The sequence below is a fragment of the Benincasa hispida genome, chromosome 2 (genome assembly GCF_027475165.1).
Source record: "Benincasa hispida cultivar pf3 chromosome 2, pf3_genome.v1.1, whole genome shotgun sequence".
Classification (NCBI taxonomy): domain Eukaryota; kingdom Viridiplantae; phylum Streptophyta; class Magnoliopsida; order Cucurbitales; family Cucurbitaceae; genus Benincasa; species Benincasa hispida.
In genome coordinates this window covers 21007763-21025561 of record NC_143479.1, presented here as the reverse complement: position 1 = coordinate 21025561, position 17799 = coordinate 21007763, and positions in this window count along the sequence as shown.

Genomic DNA, 17799 nt, shown 5'->3' with positions numbered 1-17799 from the left:
TAAAGAATCTACTTACTTATAATGGTTAAATCCCTTTATGCAAAATATTCTACAATACGAAGAATGCAGTTGTTGTTGGGTTTTATGTTCTAAAACTCGTGGTTTGTAAACAATAAAACTTATTATGAAAAATTCAATAAGTTGTTATTGAATATATGAATTGCTTATTTCGTTTTAAAAATAAATCCAATAAACTAAAATATCAATGACTATTATATGAGTACTTGAACTTTATGTGGAGACATAAAAGTGGATCAGGTTTGAGTAAATAGTCAAAATGATCTATAGTATATGAATAAGGTTGGGTACCTTATTCTGGTAACACTATCGGATGCGGCCCACTCTGTAGTTGTTATAAGGAGTTGTACAGTGCTACAGACGAAGTGATTCTGATTCGTACATGCCATGACATGAGGAGGGGGGCATCCTGTGCAATGAGTTTGTATAAGATCCGACCACGAAATAAGTCAATCTTACTTTATAACGTTGTTTACTGTTTAAGAATGACTATATCAAAGCGATGACCTAAGTAACTTGACCTTAATTTTGAGCTAACTATGAACTATTGTTTATTCGGGATTATCCTTAGATTTGCACTGGTGAGAGTTGGCTCAATAGCATCGACTCAATAAACCTCCATTTAAGGGGTAAGATCGAGTAGATAGTTGGGGACATAGGGTGCAAGATGGAATTTACTTCTACCCACTTTCAGGGATAGTAGAGAGGTTATTCCTTAAGTGATGACTCCGAGTCTTAAACAAGAGGCTCCACCCTCTCATTGGCCCGAGAGGGACTCGATTTTTTGATCGGATCACAAACCAATTGTTCATTAGAGGATCAGTGGGACTTAAGAAACAAGAGGTAATCTCGGGGGTAAAACAGTCATTTAACCCAGCGGTTATTACGAACAACCTGTGAAGGGTTAACTTACTAATCATGGTTATATCGAGTGGATATAATATATTTACTGTGAGGAGAGTGCAACTCTGGGCTTTAGTGGAGTGACCAAGTAGTTAACGAATGAGGATTAATTTGGTAGAAAGAGTTTAGTCAATTAATCTCGGATCATTGGAACCCATGATTTGTAGGTCCACGAGGTCCTTCTACTAGCTCATAAATGGATTAGTCTTAGTGTAGCGTGATAAGTTAATTTAAAACATTCAAATTAGAATTAAGGGAATTAGTAATTATATGTGATATAATTATGCGTTTAGTTTTGGAATTAAACGAAATTGGAGAATCAATTAATATTTAAATATGATTTAAATATTAAATTCATGATGGTGGAATTAGTGTTAAATTAATTTAATATTTGATATTGAATTAATTAGAATTAATTAAATTATTTAGTTAATTAATTATTATTAATTTTATTAGAAAATTAATTATTGAATTAATTTTGTAAAATTAATAAAGATTTTATTTTTGAAAATAAAAATTGATTTTGGAAATCAATTGCAAAATCAAAAAATTGAAAAAAGATGTAAAATGGAAAATCCCAAAAGTGGGATTTCTCCACTTTCAACTTAGTAGCTCACACACATTCCACCATAAATTTGAGTCAATCTTCCAAGCATGAGCTACAATTCATATAGCAATCTCTTTGCATGAAAGTCATGCAATAAATAAAGAAGATTGAAGTGGAAATCGAGCATGCACTTGATAGGTTTTTATTGAAAAAACTTGAGGTTGAAGAAGGTCTTCAACCATGGTGATGCAGTGACCTCATCTCCAAATTCCCTTAATCCAAGCCTATTTTGAGTCCCACAACTCAATCTAAGGCACCAAGAGGGTAGTAGGGAAGACCTTGAGGTGATTCACAAGTAGATTTGGAGGAGATTTGCAGTTGGAATTCGAGTTTCAAGTTGTTCACAAGCAGATTTTTCATGAAGCCCTCTTATTAGTTTATGAGCATGCTTAATTTAAATCCAAAATTAAGTGAATTAGAATGCTTAATGATCCGTTTTACTTCTGTTGCGTGTTTTCTAACTCTAACAGTTGTGAGTCTTTAGTGAAGTGACTCACAGTTAATGGATGTTGATTAACGTAAATAAAGAATTTAATTAGTTAATCTCGGATCATTGGAACTTCTAATTTGTTAGTCGATTAGGTTCCCTTACTAGCTCACAACGGGTAAATACAAGGACCAATAATTTTGAAAGAATTTAAATTGTTCAAATTAATTAAGGAAATAAGTATATGATATAATTAATATAATATATAGTTACATTATAATATAATTTTTTTTAATAATATTCAATATTAAATTTTATAAAAAAGGAGATTTATTTGAATATGATTCAAATAATAATTAATATGAATTAGATTCATATTAAAATAATATGATTTGGATTCATATTAAAAATATAGATTAAAATTTAATGTGAATGAGATTCATAGTAAAACTATGGGTTATAAGAGAGATAAATATTTGAATAAGATTTAAATAATTAAGTTAAATATTAGATATTTAATTTTGTTAATTAATTAATTCATTAATTCATTAATTTAAGTTAGTTATTAATTATTTAAATTAACTAAATTAAATTAAATGGAGAAAATATGAAGTGAGTGATTTTTCTCAGGGGAAAGCTTTTTCTTATAGAGTTGGTTATTGTAGAGAAAAACCTCCTCTGATCTCCTCCCATTTTTCCTCTTCTACCCTCTCAATGATTTTCACAGAAAAATGAGTTCTTTATGAACACTCTCCAAAAAATTTCAATTCCTTTTGATGTCTTTCAGAAGGTGGTTCCCACAAACCGGTTCTTGTTAAGAGAATAACTTGGAAGATTTTTTGGTGGTGTCTTCTTACTGTTCGTGGGAGATCGATTGCTAAAGAACTAGAAAAGATTTGCAGATGTGTTCTTCAAAGGTGAGTTCTTCTTCTCTGCAATTTATTTTGATGCTTAACATATAATTGCATTATGATTGTAAATTTCTTATATTTTGTGTTCTAAATTTCTAAAACAAAATCAAAAGCAAGAGTGATCACTTGCTTCTACAGAGGGATTCAATATCTTCTTATCATTTATAGCCAACTTAGTGAATTTAATTAATAAAGTTAAATCTTAAACTAGTGAGTGAATTGCTTTTTAATTTTCAAAATTTGGCTTAGATTTTTAAACCATGGTAAAAAGTAGATAATAAATGAAGAAAATTGGAAGTGGAAGTAGACACTATAGGCGCACTTTTCAAAAACAAAAAAATCAAATACCAAATAGCTATCAAACGGGGTCTAATATTTCAAGGTTATACTAATATTTCTCAAATTAAAAGTTATCGGTGATATCAACTAATAGTAGCTATCAATGACTATCATTGGTAGCTTTCAATTTGAGAAAACCGGAAGAAGAATTGTGTGAAAGGGTGGGTTATGAGTGGACTTTTTAGTCTTTTACCAATATGGTTACCACTAATAGTTGCTACTAGTGATTTTGGCCCTAATTTTGTGTCATATTTCTAATATGTTTATCCTTGTACTACATCATTTATTATTTTGAGTCTGATTGTTATTTGTGCAATCAACTCTTTTTTTCTATCCAACATATTTTATCAATTAGAAAAAAACCTACATATATTCAAAAACAAAATTAGGTTTTTCAAAATATTTTTTTCGTTAAAATTTCTTAACATGTATATAATTTTTTTTTAAAAAAAAGACTCTTAATTGGTACCAAACATGCTTGTATTCTAAAAACAAAAAATTAAAAATCAAAAATCAAAACCCCAATTGGAACATTTTTTTTTTGGTTTATGATTATTAAGTCAATTTGTCTCCATTTCATTGAATCTTTCGTAACTATAAAGGGATGTTTGGCTCACCAACATGAATTGAGTTGAGCTGGTATCATATATCAACTCATTGTTTGACCCATAAACTTTAAATGTTGGTGGACTTGAGTTGGTATATTTTACCAACTCACCCCAACTCTCCCTTCTTTCCATGTTTTCAATGGCTCCACCCATCGGCCACTGTCACACTCCAAGAACTAACTTCGGGTTTTGATAACCACTTCTGATGATAACTCCAAATTTTGACAACCACCTCTGATGGAAATTCCAGCAGCCAACTCTAGGCTCTGACAACTACCTCCGATGACAATTTCGATGATGAAATTCAGACTCCGACAACCACCTCCGATAATAGATTCAGTGACCAACTTCGAGCTCCGACAAACTTCACGTGACCAACTCCGACAACCACCTCCAGTGACCCAACTCTAACAATCACCTTCGTGCTACCAAACTCGATGGTTAATTGGCTCCGACAATAAACTCCAATGACCAACTCTGAAAACCACCATCATAGGCTATGACAACCATCTCCAACAACAAACTCCGATGAAAATCACCTTCGATGATCACCTTTGAGCGAGCAACTCTGAACTCAAGGCTTCGACAACCACCTTCGGCGACTAACTTTAGGCTCCTACAGTCACCTCCGACTACAATATCCAATGAAAATCATATTTGATGATCAACTTTGACGACCACTTTCACCCGACCAACTCCAGGATTTGAAAACTACCTCTGATGATAAACTTCGACAACCAACTCCAATACACTTTAATGTGACCAACTTCAGGCTCCGACAACCACCTCTAGCTACAAATTCCAATAAAAATCATCTTTGATAATCAACTTCGACAACCACTTTTGACTACTATAAGACTGATAATTGTTAAAGTATGTTGTAAGATTATATAAAAATATATTATTTTGTCTACATTAACTGCAATATTTGTACATAATGAATCACATATTAAATGAGTGTTAAGAATATTTAGACGAAAAGTATGTATGTTGTTGAAAAGTATGTAAAATATAACAAAAAAACCATAAAATGAAAGAAAAAAAATCCTGGAACATTTTCGAACAAGAATTAGTGAAAAATAGAGATTTGTTCTTTGATGATCCTCCAAATTTAGAGGAAATAAAAGTGAAACCGTTGAAGAAATTTGGTGACATTCCATTGGCTGTTACAATGATGGAGGAGATTTAATTAAAAAAATATATACGAGATAGTAAAAATATAGAGCAACAATAGAAAGAAAAAAAAAGAAGAAGATGATAATGAAATTCAATGAGAAAAATTGGCTGAAAGTTTTGATTTCGCTTTAGTTTCTCATTTTATTTAACCATATTTCTACTAGAAATGTAATAGATTAATTGTTGTTCATTGTTCAAAAAAGAAAGAAAGAAAGAAAGAAAAGTTCTAAAAATTAAAAGAGAAAAATTACAATCCATATTTTATTCAAATAAAGATGGATAGAATTATTGAATAAAAAAATTTCAAAACAAAAATAGTAATCATGAAATCATATTATTTAGAGTTCAAAAAACTGCATCAGATACCCAAATATGTGAACTCAACTTTGCACTACAAACACAAACATATAAACTTCAAACATCTTATCTCAACTCAGCACCCCAAATAGTCCCTAAGAGTTGAATTCTTAGCCAAATTTTTAAAAACAAGTTTTTAAAATTATTTTTTTTCATATTTCAAAATTTGGCTTGGTTTTTGAAAATATTGATAAAAAAAATGTTACTTTTAGAGTTTCATATCATATATTTCAATGATAACAACATTTATTTACGGTGGTTTTAGTGTTTTAAAATACTCCTAGCATATAGCGCGAATAGATTATTCTAACACACTTTTAATCACTCAAATCGGATATTAAACGAAAAAAGTTGTAGCCAAAATAATATTTCAAAAAAATCATATGTGGTGATGACATGACACACGTGGACCAATCGCAGGCTGAAAAGATAGTACACACGTGAAGAAATAATCAAATCAATTGGTCTACTCTATTACGACACATTTCGCCTTTGAAGTATTTCTTAAAAATAAAATTTTATTAAAATAATGAAGATTTTTTTTTTCTTTCCTCAATTTCAATTTGGAATCTTTCTAAAATTCCGTATTTTAATATCCACCTTTCATCATTTTTTCCCTAAATCTAATGACTACTTTTAAATCCTCCAATTATATAATTTAGCCCAATTTCATCTTTCCTCACCTCTCCCGAGCAAATTTTCAACAAACTTTGTCATTTCTTTTGCTCAAATAAGATGCCCAAAAATCTCTTGCAATCTATTTATCGTGATTGTTTTATTTTGTATGAAAAATTATGGAGTGTTTCCATGTCGTCAAGTTTGTAATAGACTCTTGTGAGAGTTTTATTTTTGTAGGAATTTAATTTTGTCAATTCATTGGAAATTTTAAAGGATTGATTGTGGTTTAACTCTTTAAGCCGTGGTAAATAGTTTCTAAGAAAAGTAGATAACAAAATAATAAATTTAAAGGTGGAAAGAGTATTTATAGACTTAATTTTTAAAAACAAAAAACCAAAACTAAAGCCTCATTTGGTAATTATTTCATTTTTTGTTTTTAATTTTTGAAAATTAAGTCTACCTCCCCATTTTTTTACAATGATTTGTATGTTTTTTTAGTAAATGATTGAACTCTTAGCCAAATTCCAAAAAGAAAAAAAGAAATATTTCAAAACTATATTTTTAGTTTTCAGAATATGACTTGGTTTTTTAAACCATTGGTAAAAAGTAGATAACAAATGAAAAAATTTGGATGCGGAAGTAGTGTCATAGGCTTAATTTTCAAAAAAAAAAAAATGAAATGGTTAAAACGAGACCTAAGTAGTTATCAAACATGACCCAATTGGATATCAAATGACACCTTAGGGACCGTTTGGTTGGCGGGTTTTCTATGTGAGAATTGCCAGAGGTATCCAATTCTCATGTTTGTTTCACAGTTTTCAACTTTTTACATGGGAACAAACTATTCTTAGGCATCCTCATTTCCCAAATATAAGGGTTTTCTATTCCCTTCCAAAACTGGGTTTTCTTTTTTCCCCTATCTATTTGTTTTTCATTTTACATATAATTTCACTTTGAATATAGTTAATTAATTAATATTAATTTAATAAAAATAATATAAATATTTATTTTAATAAATCAATCATGATCTATTAAAATATTTACTTTAACTTATTTTTATAATAAAAATTTATCAAAGGAATGGAAATATTTTTTACATAAATTATTAATTTATTAACTAATAATATCTTGAATATATTTAATTAGTAAACTGGGATTAGTTAAATTTAATTAGTATTAAATTTCATTTTTCAATAATAATAATTTATTACTTTATTTTTTTAATAATCAAGTAATTTATGAAGATTAATTTTAGTTTGATCATTTATTATGAACATATAATTATCTTTGATTATTTATATGAAGTTAATTGTGATTAACTTTTATTACTCCATCCATTATTAACATATCATATTTACAAAACACTTTTTAGTATTCTTTATTACATTTTTATCTCATTTTCTTCACATTTTATATAATATATTGTCTATTAAAATATATTTTCTTATATTATTTAATTAAAAGTAATTACTAATGTTGAACTTAATTAATTATAAAAATGATTAAGTGTTAGATTATAATTAGTATGACGTTCATTAAATGCATTAATTGGTTAATTTTAATTATAAATTACTCAAACTTCAAATATTTGTAATTAAAATTATAATTGATTCATAATTAATTAACTTTTTATTGATATACTAAATATTATGTATTCTTTAAATTATTAATCTATTGCAATTATAGTAAGATTTTTTTTCATAAATTAAACACAAATACAATTTTTGTTCATAAAATTCTGATAGAATTTTCATGCACAACCAAACATAGTCATCCTTAATTTACAGACATCCTATTCTCAAATATTTTATTCACAGACATTCTTTATTCCCAAACATCTAGAAAAGTAGTTTAAAATTTGTAATAGTTTAATTAATACTCTATACCAATGAAATCTTAGGGAAAAGTACATTTTTATCCCCAAGTTTTGGGTCTGGTTTCCGTTTGGTCTCTAGATTTCAAAATATTACACTCTTAGCCATTAGGTTTGGAGTTTAGTGTCAATTTAGTCCTTAAGTTTCAAAATGTTACAATCTTACCCTTGAAATTTGAGTTTTGTTTCAATTTCATTCATAGGTTTCCAAGTCTATAATTTTATTTTCGATTTTTCATTAAATACCCACTTTTTATCTTTAATGCTAATGTCTATTAATTAATCTAACAGAATTATGATTAATTAAGTTTCACTATTAAAATTAAGTTTTAAATTCTCACTTTATAATTACTTTTAAAAGAAAATTTTCTATCATTTTCAAATTAAATTAGGAAGAGTGTAAGTTTTTAGGATCAAATCTACAATTACATAATTAAAGAGAATATAGCTCAACAGTAGTTGACATGTATTACCTCTCGATCTAAAATTCAAACTCTCTATACCCCACATATTATACTAAAAGAATCAATACGTGAAAAAGATCTATAATTCAATATAATTTCTTAAAATGAAGGAAATGAGAAATTAATTCTACCAATATACCTTGATACAAAAGAATAAATGATGAAAAAAAATACTTATAAAAACCCACTCTAACTCGATAAGTTGACTTCAAAATTTTAGTTGACTAGACACAAATGATTTTAGAGTGATTAAAACGATAGTTGACCAAACATTAATACTTCTAATACTATGATTTTTTTTACAAAGGAAAGAAAAAAGAAATATAACTGATTTTTTTAACATCATCGAGGGATTCAAATCTGGCAGTTTGGATCGTAAATATTGTTATATATATTAAATATTTAGGATTTTAATGTCTGAATTTTAAATGTCTGTGTTTAGATGTGCAGGATATTTAATGTCTGAAAGTTAAATATTTTTGTTCAATTCAATAAATTAAAAGTGAAGAATTACTTAATTAAATGTAAGAGGTCAACTAAATTTAACATTAATTAATTTATTGTTATGTTAATTAATTATTTAATGAATAAAAAAATAAATGAAAACTTTTTAATTAAAGATAAAATTAATTACTAAAGATAATTAAATTAATAAATAAATAAATTAGATATAGATAATAAACCATAATAATTTATATTAAATAGTTAAGATAGCATAAAATATTAATGATAAAGATATTAGTTAAAATTTATTAAATCTACTTAATATATTTATATTTAATAATTAATTAAAGTGAATAGTAATAAATACTTGATATTAATTTATTAATTAATTAAGCTATATTTTTACTGTTCATCTCCGATACATAAAAATCTCACATTTTTGCAAGATATTAAAAAGGGTTTTAAAGTTCCCTAGATAATGATATCTTGGGTTTTAAAAAGTCAAATTATATGAAACAAGTAGAGATATTAAGTGCCCGTTTGATAACGTTTCCATTTCCTGTTTTCTGTTTCTCGTTCCTTGTATCTTATTTCTTGTTTCCTCTTTTTTTAGAACAAGAAACAAGAATATGTTTGATAACTATTCTTGTTTCCTGTTTCTTGGAAAAAAGAAACAAGAACAGAAACTTGTCTGATAAATATTTCTTGTTTTTCGTTTCTTGTATTTTTTTCCCCATGTTTTATAGTTTAAATATAATTTAATTATATAAAATAAAAAGATATATAGCATGTATTAAAATATAAAAAAATAGTTATCAAATATTTAAACTATTGAATACACATAAGTCTCATTGTAAAATTAATATCGATAATACAATTGTTTCTATCATTCATATATTGCTAAAATTTGATTTACAATATTATTTCTCACTCAAGTCATTTATTTTAAATTTTAAATGATGTAGTCTCAAATCTAACTCAATCATATTATTATGTAAATAGCGTGGTTGTAAAAATATTAAAAGAAACCTAAATAAATATCTTAGTAAACAAAATTTATGTTATTATAAAATTATAATTGGTTTCGTATGTCAAAAAAATTAAAAGAAAATATATGAATTTAAAAAATATATAAAATGCATTTTGCAAAATTTAAAATTCAAAATTCAAAAAATATTTATATATACATATTGAAAAGGAAGATTATTTTTTAAATGACAAAACTATTGAAAATATTTATAAATAATAGAAAAATATCAAGAAAATAAATATAAATAAAAGAAAAAGAGAAAAAATAGAGAAAAGGGAAATATAAAAAGAAAAAAAATAAAATTAAAAAGAGTTCTATGTGCAATATGATCCTAAGACTACGAAATTGAGGAATGAATTGAACATGCTTCCACACCAATGAGCCAAGTCACCATTATGATTTATTAAAGGAACAACTTTAGATAAAATAGAAACAGAACATGAGAAACTACTTATAATTCCTCAATTTTTGGCCCCATTTTTAGGAACGTTTCTCAAATTTTGGGAAAGAAACATGAATGGTTATCAAACAATTCAGTTTCTTGAAAAATGAGAAACAGGAAAAAGAAAACGGGAACGTTATCAAACGGGCCCTAAATGTCTAATTTGAAATCTCAAGTAAAAATTTGTGAGACAAATGGGACCTCATAGTACACATTCATACTAGTTGAATTATAAATGGACAATAATTAGGGATTGTTTGGGACGCTGAGTTGAGATAGAATTTCTGGAGTTCATATCATATATCTATGGAGTTCATATGTTTATGTTTGGGATGCAGGGTTATTTGGCCTGAGATCATATATCGATGTTTGGGGTGCAGAGTTGGGTTCATATGTCTGGGATATTTGGAGCATTTTTTTTAACTCTAAATATATACTATTACTATTTTTGTTTTGTAACTTTTTAATTCAGTAATTGTACCCATTTTTGTTTGAATAAAATATAGATTGTAATTTTTTTCTTTTAGTTGTAAAACTTTTCTTTCTTTCTTTCTTGGGCAATGAACAACAATTAACCCATTATATTTCTTGTAAAAATATGGTTTAATAAAATGAGAAACCAAAGAGAAATCAAAACTTTTTATTTCTATTTTTTCTCCATGAATTTCTTTATCATCTTCTTTTTCTTCTTTTTTTTCCTGTTATTACTCTATACTTTTACTATGTAATGAATTTTTTTAATTAAATCTTTCTCATCATCTTAACAGTCATGGGATGTCACCACATTTCTTCAACAATTTCATTTTCAATTCCTCTAAATTTGGAGGATCATCAGAGAACAAATATCTATTTTTCACTAATTATTGCTGGAAAATATTTCAGATTTTTTTTTCATGTTATGTTTTTTTTTATATGTTACATACTTTTCAACTACATAATTTTCGTCTAAATATTCTTAACACACATTTGATATGTGAATTTAATTAAATAAAAATATATTTTTTAATAATTTTTATGTATAAATATTACACTTAATGTAGACAAAATAATATTCTTTTATATAATCAACCACCCTATAACATACTTTAACAATCATCAATCTTATAATAGTCGGAGGTGGTTGTTGAAGTTGATTATCAAATATGCTTTCACTGGAGCTTGTAGTCGGAGGTGGTTGTCGATGTTGGGGTTGATGCCCTAAATCTCGTAGGGTCCTCCTATAGTTTGTAAACCTTGTATGGACAAGCATTTCTGTGATTAATAATATATGATATTTTATTCACTTTTGTCTATTAAATATATGATATTTTAGTTGCATTAACCACAAACCAATAAACTAAGATCCATGGTTATCATTGTAACTTAAACATTTATGTGGAGACATCAAGTGGATCGTGTTTAAGTGATAACCTAAATGGTTTGTAGTATATGGATAAGGCTGGATACCTTATCCTGGTGACACTATGAGTATGACCCGCTTTGTAGGTGTTACAAATGTTGTAAAGTGCTACAAATGATCTGATCCTAATCATTCATGTATTAGACATGTGCGTGGGGATATTCTATACAAAGAAGTTTGTATAAGTCTGGACCATGAAATATTTAGTCTTGTTATATAACATCGTTCATAATAGAAACTTTCATTTCACTAGGATGACCACAGGTAACATGACCTTAATCCTGAGTGAGTTGTGAACTTCGGCCTATGAGGGCGGTCCTTTGATTTGCATAGGTGAGAGTGGCCAGATCGCCAACTCAACAAGCCTACCATTTTGGGGATTCCTCTAATTGGGGAGCTGGGAACTTAGCTACACAAGATGAAATTCACTTCTTCCCCGAATCAGGGGTAAGTAGATAAATTGCTCCCTTAGGGGCTAATTCTGGGTCTTGAACAATGTGGCGCCACACCCTCTCCTGGCTCGAGAGAGGTTTAGTCATAATAGAACTATGATCTATTGTTCATTAGAGGGATCAGTGATACTTAAGGAGTTGGATGTAACTATAAGGGCAAAACGGTATTTTGGCCTAGTTGTACTTACGAGCAATTTGTGAAGGGTCATCGTACTGTTGATTGGTTATATCCAATGGACACAGAAATATATCTGTAGTACAAAGAGTGTAGTTGTCGGTCTTTAGTGGAGCGTCGGACAGTTAATGGATGGTGGATAATATAATTAAAGAGTTTAATTAATTATTTACGTATCGTCGGAGCTTCAAGCTACAGATCCATAAGGTTCCCTTGGTAGCTCAAAAGAATTTAGTTGAGAATTAGTTTTTGGGTTAACTAGAATTGTTCAAATTAATAAGAGGGAATTTAATTATATATGATATAATTGAATTAATTGAATTATATATGATATAATTGAATTAATTCAATTATATATGATATAATTGACATAATGTATTTGATACATTATAGTTTAATTGGAGGAATAAATATTTGAATGTGATTCAAATATATTTTCTATGAATGAGATTCATAGTTGTTAATTTTAATATAAATATGATTTATATTAAATGCCATAAAATAGAGAAAATGAACTATATTTTATGTTGTATATGGTACAATATTAAAACTATAGGTTATAAATATAATATGATAAGTTGGTTATTATATTTATTTATAATTTATTAATTATTTGATAATTAACCATTTTTCTCTCTAACCACCCCTTAGTGGAAAGATATTTACTTTTTATGGAAAAAATGGATAAATGAAATTTGTTTTCAGAATTTTAAAAGATAGACGAACATACACAATAAAGTATCTACACGATTGTTCTTCAGAGCCCATGCGATATATTTGTCTTTCTAAATGATCAAGAGACTTGGCTATACGATAGCCTTGCTCCCTTCTTAATCGTCTTCCTCTTTCAACTCCAAACTTTTCCTCTAACCAAAATTAGCCAGAACCCACCACTCTTGGATTCTCACACCGAGAATACCAAGGTCACCAAAAAGTTATGTCCCTGTTGGTTCGAGGATCGAGTTTTTGCTTGCTGCTGATCGAGGGAGTTCGTGACTTGTTCGACGCGTTCGTGAGCGAGTAAGATTGAGGGATTATCTTGAAGAACAGTTCTTCAAAGGTATATCCTCTTAATCCTTTGTTTTATTTCAAAAGCATGTTGTTAAGTTTTATGCATAATCTGTTCTTGTATGACTGTAAATGTTTGCGATTAATCGATATGGGATTTAGAGATCCGCTTCTGCTTAAAGGTTCTCTGTAAATAGAGTTCCTTCAATTGGTATCAGAGGCAGGTTGTGTTCTGATTTTCAAATTCCATTTGCTGCATTGAATTTCATTTACAATTTGGTGGGTTTTAGGATTCTGCTATGCATTTAACTGTTAAATGTTTGTGAATGTTGTTGATGGATGTTTCAGGATAATTGTCTCTGTTTAATGCTTTCTGTTTACTTTTACAAAAGTTATTTGTAAGGCCCCCTGCATTTTTGGGCATATTTGTTTGCAATCGAGTCTGTATTCATTTAAGTTTTTGAGTCGTTCGTGAAGAAGCTTCAAATGCAAGAATTTCAGTTCGCTTCGATCGAGAAGACGAAATGGTGGTCGTATCGTGTAGCATAGGCTAGACGATCGTTTAGATTTGGCTATGCGTTCGTGCAGAATTGTTCTACTCGATCGTGTAACATTTGCTAAGCGATCGCATAGCTAATGCTACGAAACCGTGTAAAGAGTTTACTTGATCGTGTATCATTGGCTAAATGATCGCATAGACGTTCGGGGGTAAACGATCGCACCGTATTTGATACTTGACGCAAGGCATGTGTGCTAAACGATCGTGTAGGCTATCATGCTCATCGCATAGTCAGTAGCTACACGATCGCATGGTATATGATACTCAATGCTTGCTACTCAATCGTGTACATTACCATGCTCATCGCATAGTTGTTAGCTACACGATCGCATGGCATGCGTTACTCGAAGCACGCTGCACGATCACGTGGACATTCATGCTCATTGCATAGTCCTAAGCCACACGATCATTGCTACAAAATCGTTTACACTTGATGCTCGTTGCTCGACGATCAAAAGTTTTGCTACATGATCAAGTGACTTGGCTTTAAGGCTGACAGTTCAAGACCCGGTTCACTTGTTCGAACTGGTTGACTCAAACTTTTGTAATAGTTTAGCATTTCCTTTCCTTTTTTTTGAGATAAACTATCCCAGTCCATCAACTTTTATTAAATGTGCATGTGATGTATGTTTATTTTATATGTCATAATGTATGTCATATAGTTTTAAAACCCACCATAGGTTATGCATTTTATTCATGATTTATCTTTATATTATAAGTGTTATAATATATTAGTATGCGTGATTAAATTACTTAAAGCATGCTCATGTATCATATAATATAAGAGTTATAATATATGCATGCATTAAAGCTTATCCATGAATCATCTATATTATAAATGTTATAATATAAGGTTGTATGTTAGCATGGCGTGTATGCTTAGTTCAATACTTTGTTACATAAAAGTTATATATAAGTAATGACTAAACATTGCATGAAGCATGACACTTAGGTTTATTTATAAAAGCTATAAGTACCTTATGTATGTCTAGTTAGCAACGTGAATGGTTTTAATTGTTTCATTCTTTATAAAAGTTATAATTAATGAAATTAGAATTAAAATCAATAATAAAGAGTTGCATGCATACCTTAGGCTTTAACCATGTTATAAAAGTGTTTTAAAATTTGATTGAGATAGACCTAAGATCACATTTCTAATAAGATTAGAAACCTAAGTTTAATCTTTTAATTTAGTTTAATAGGATTAAATTGTCTAATAAAAGATTAAATATGTAACAAATGTATCTATAAGGGACCTTTTGGCTAAGGCTGGTTCTGACTAGGCTAGGGTACTTAAGTCGATGGAAACGTTGCACCCCTACCTGGGAACCTACCTGGAAAGTGAGTTAGATAGATTTATTGCATGCATGAAAATTTGATGAAAGTCTGTTAAAGTGTTTAATAAAACTTGAATCAAACTTATTTAATCATAAAAAACAAGTGTTGTTTTTTAGCAAATTAAACAAACCACTTAGTTAAAATCAGTAGGTGGATTTTCTAAGTTAATGAACCCTAGGTAAAACATTCAGTGGGAGGTAAATGGGGTATATGATACTTCATTTCACTTCTATACATTTCTCCTTAAAAAGTTCACACCATGAGATCTATCCTCGGCCTCGAGGCACCTCTGGAGTGTCTCCTCTACAGGTGGCATCTGGGTAGGTGAATAACAAGGTGAATGGAGAGAATGTTCTTAATAAGTGGGAGCAGAACATGTGACAACATATCCCTCAGTCTCTCTAATTAGGTTGGATAAAGTTTTCGTGTTTCCTTGAGGTACCCTGGGCGTGGTTCCCTAAAGGATGGTTGTTTTGCAAAACTCTTTATTTGATCTCTAGAAATGGATAGGGTTGCTTTAGTCTCTTGTCCTAATTGGCTTTTTCTTAAGGTTGGCTCATTAGGACGAGACTCTAAAGCCTAAAATGAGGCGTTACACTTACACAAAATTGTTAAGGATGTTAACAAATTCTGGACTGAACAATAATGATTGTTAGATTCAGTTACAAAGAGTTGTTTCTGTCTAATGGTTGAGATTGTCTCATTCCAGTGAAGGGGCACTTGCTCACCTTACGGCGACTTTTGTTCTGCCTCACTGGAGCATCATTGCAAAATAGATGTCACTTAGGGTACACTAGAACTATTTTGCTAAAACTTGATTGGTTTTCTAAAAGTGGTTTATTGCAAGTAGACTTCTTAAGGTTATTCATTTTTTCAGCTTTTTTAAATCATAGCTATCGCTACTCTATCTTTACTTGCCGCCGACAAACTAACTGGAAAAAATTTCGTTAGTTGGAAGAATACTATTAATACGATACTTATCATCGTGACCTAAGGATTGTCCTTATGGATGAGTGTCCTCCTATTCCACCTTCTAATGCTGCTTGAAACGTTCGAGAAGCATATGAGCGTTGGACACAGGTGAATGAAAAGGCCCGAACGTATATCTTGGCCAGTCTTAATGACATTTTGGCCAAGAAGCATGAGCCCATGAACACTACACGCGAGATCATGGAGTCCCTGAGGGGAATGTTCGGACAACCGTCCGCGCAGCTTAGGCACGACGCTCTGAAGTACATCTTCAACTCATGAACGAAGAAGGAAACATCTATTTGGGAACATATTCTCAACATGATGGTCCAATTCAACGTGACGGAGATGAACAGGTCAAGCATCGATGAGGCCAGCTAGGTTAGAATTATTCTAGAGTCATTGCTAGAAAGTTTCCTTCATTTTGTAATCAACGCTGTTCTGAACAGGGTTGATTACAACCTTACAACTCTACTAATTGAGTTGCAGACTTTCCAATATTTGTTGAAAAGCAAGGAAAAGAAGGTTGGCAAGGTATATGTTGCTTCATCATCCAAAAAGTTCTATAAAGGTTCGACCTCTGGAACTAAGTCTGCACCTTCTACTTCTGACATTAGAAAGTGGAAAAAGAAGAAGGGTGGTAAGGGGAAGGTGGCTGCTAACCCACAATCTGCTGCTCCAAGGGGTAGGCAACCAGTGAGGATTGACAAAGGAAAGTGTTTCCATTGCAACCAGGACAGGCACTAGAAGTGGAACTCCCTTATTATTTGGCCGAGAAGAAGAAGGCTAAACAAGGTATATACGGTTTACTAGTTTTGGAAACTTGTTTATTGGATAATGATGATTTTGCCTAGATTATTGACTCTGGGGCCACTAACCATGTTTGTTCTTCATTTCATGGAATTAGTTCCTAGCGACAGCTTGGTGTTGGTGAGATGACGGTGCAAGTTGGAGTCGGGCACGTCATCTCAGTTATGGCAATGGGAGGTCTCCGGTTGACTTACATAATAGGTTTATCATTCTAAATGATATATATATAGTTCTTGAGTTAAAGAGGAACTTAATTTCTATAAATTTGTTGCTTGAATGTAATTATCAAATACATTTTTCTGTAAATAAAGTGTTTATTTCGAAAAATGGTGTTGATATATGTTCAGCTCAATTGGAAAATAATTTGTATGTGCTAAGGTCATTAGCAACAAATCCCCTCCAGAACATAGAGATGTTTAAAACTGTCATGACTCAAAATAAGCGACTTAAAATTTCTCCTAAAGAAAACGCCCAACTTTGGCACCTACGTTTAGGGCACATTAATCTCAATAAGATTGAGAGATTTGTGAAGAATAGACTTCTAAGCGAGCTAGAAGAAAATTCTTTACCTGTGTGCGAGTCATGCCTTGAAGGAAAATGACTAAAAGGCCTTTTATTGGAAAAGGTTATAGGGCCAAAGAGCCTCTAAAGCTAGTGCATTGATGCGTTGTGAATATGATGAAATAATGATGTATATTGCGATGGCGGTGTATGCATTACATGCAAGTTTTCCTAGTAAAATCCAAGTATAAATCCTACCAGGTTGCCTGGTAAGCCCAGGATCGAACACAGGGACGTGAGACAATATGCAACGGTAAATTCTGATTCCTTTACAGTAAAAATCAAATCAATAAGTTGGTTGGTATGTTTGT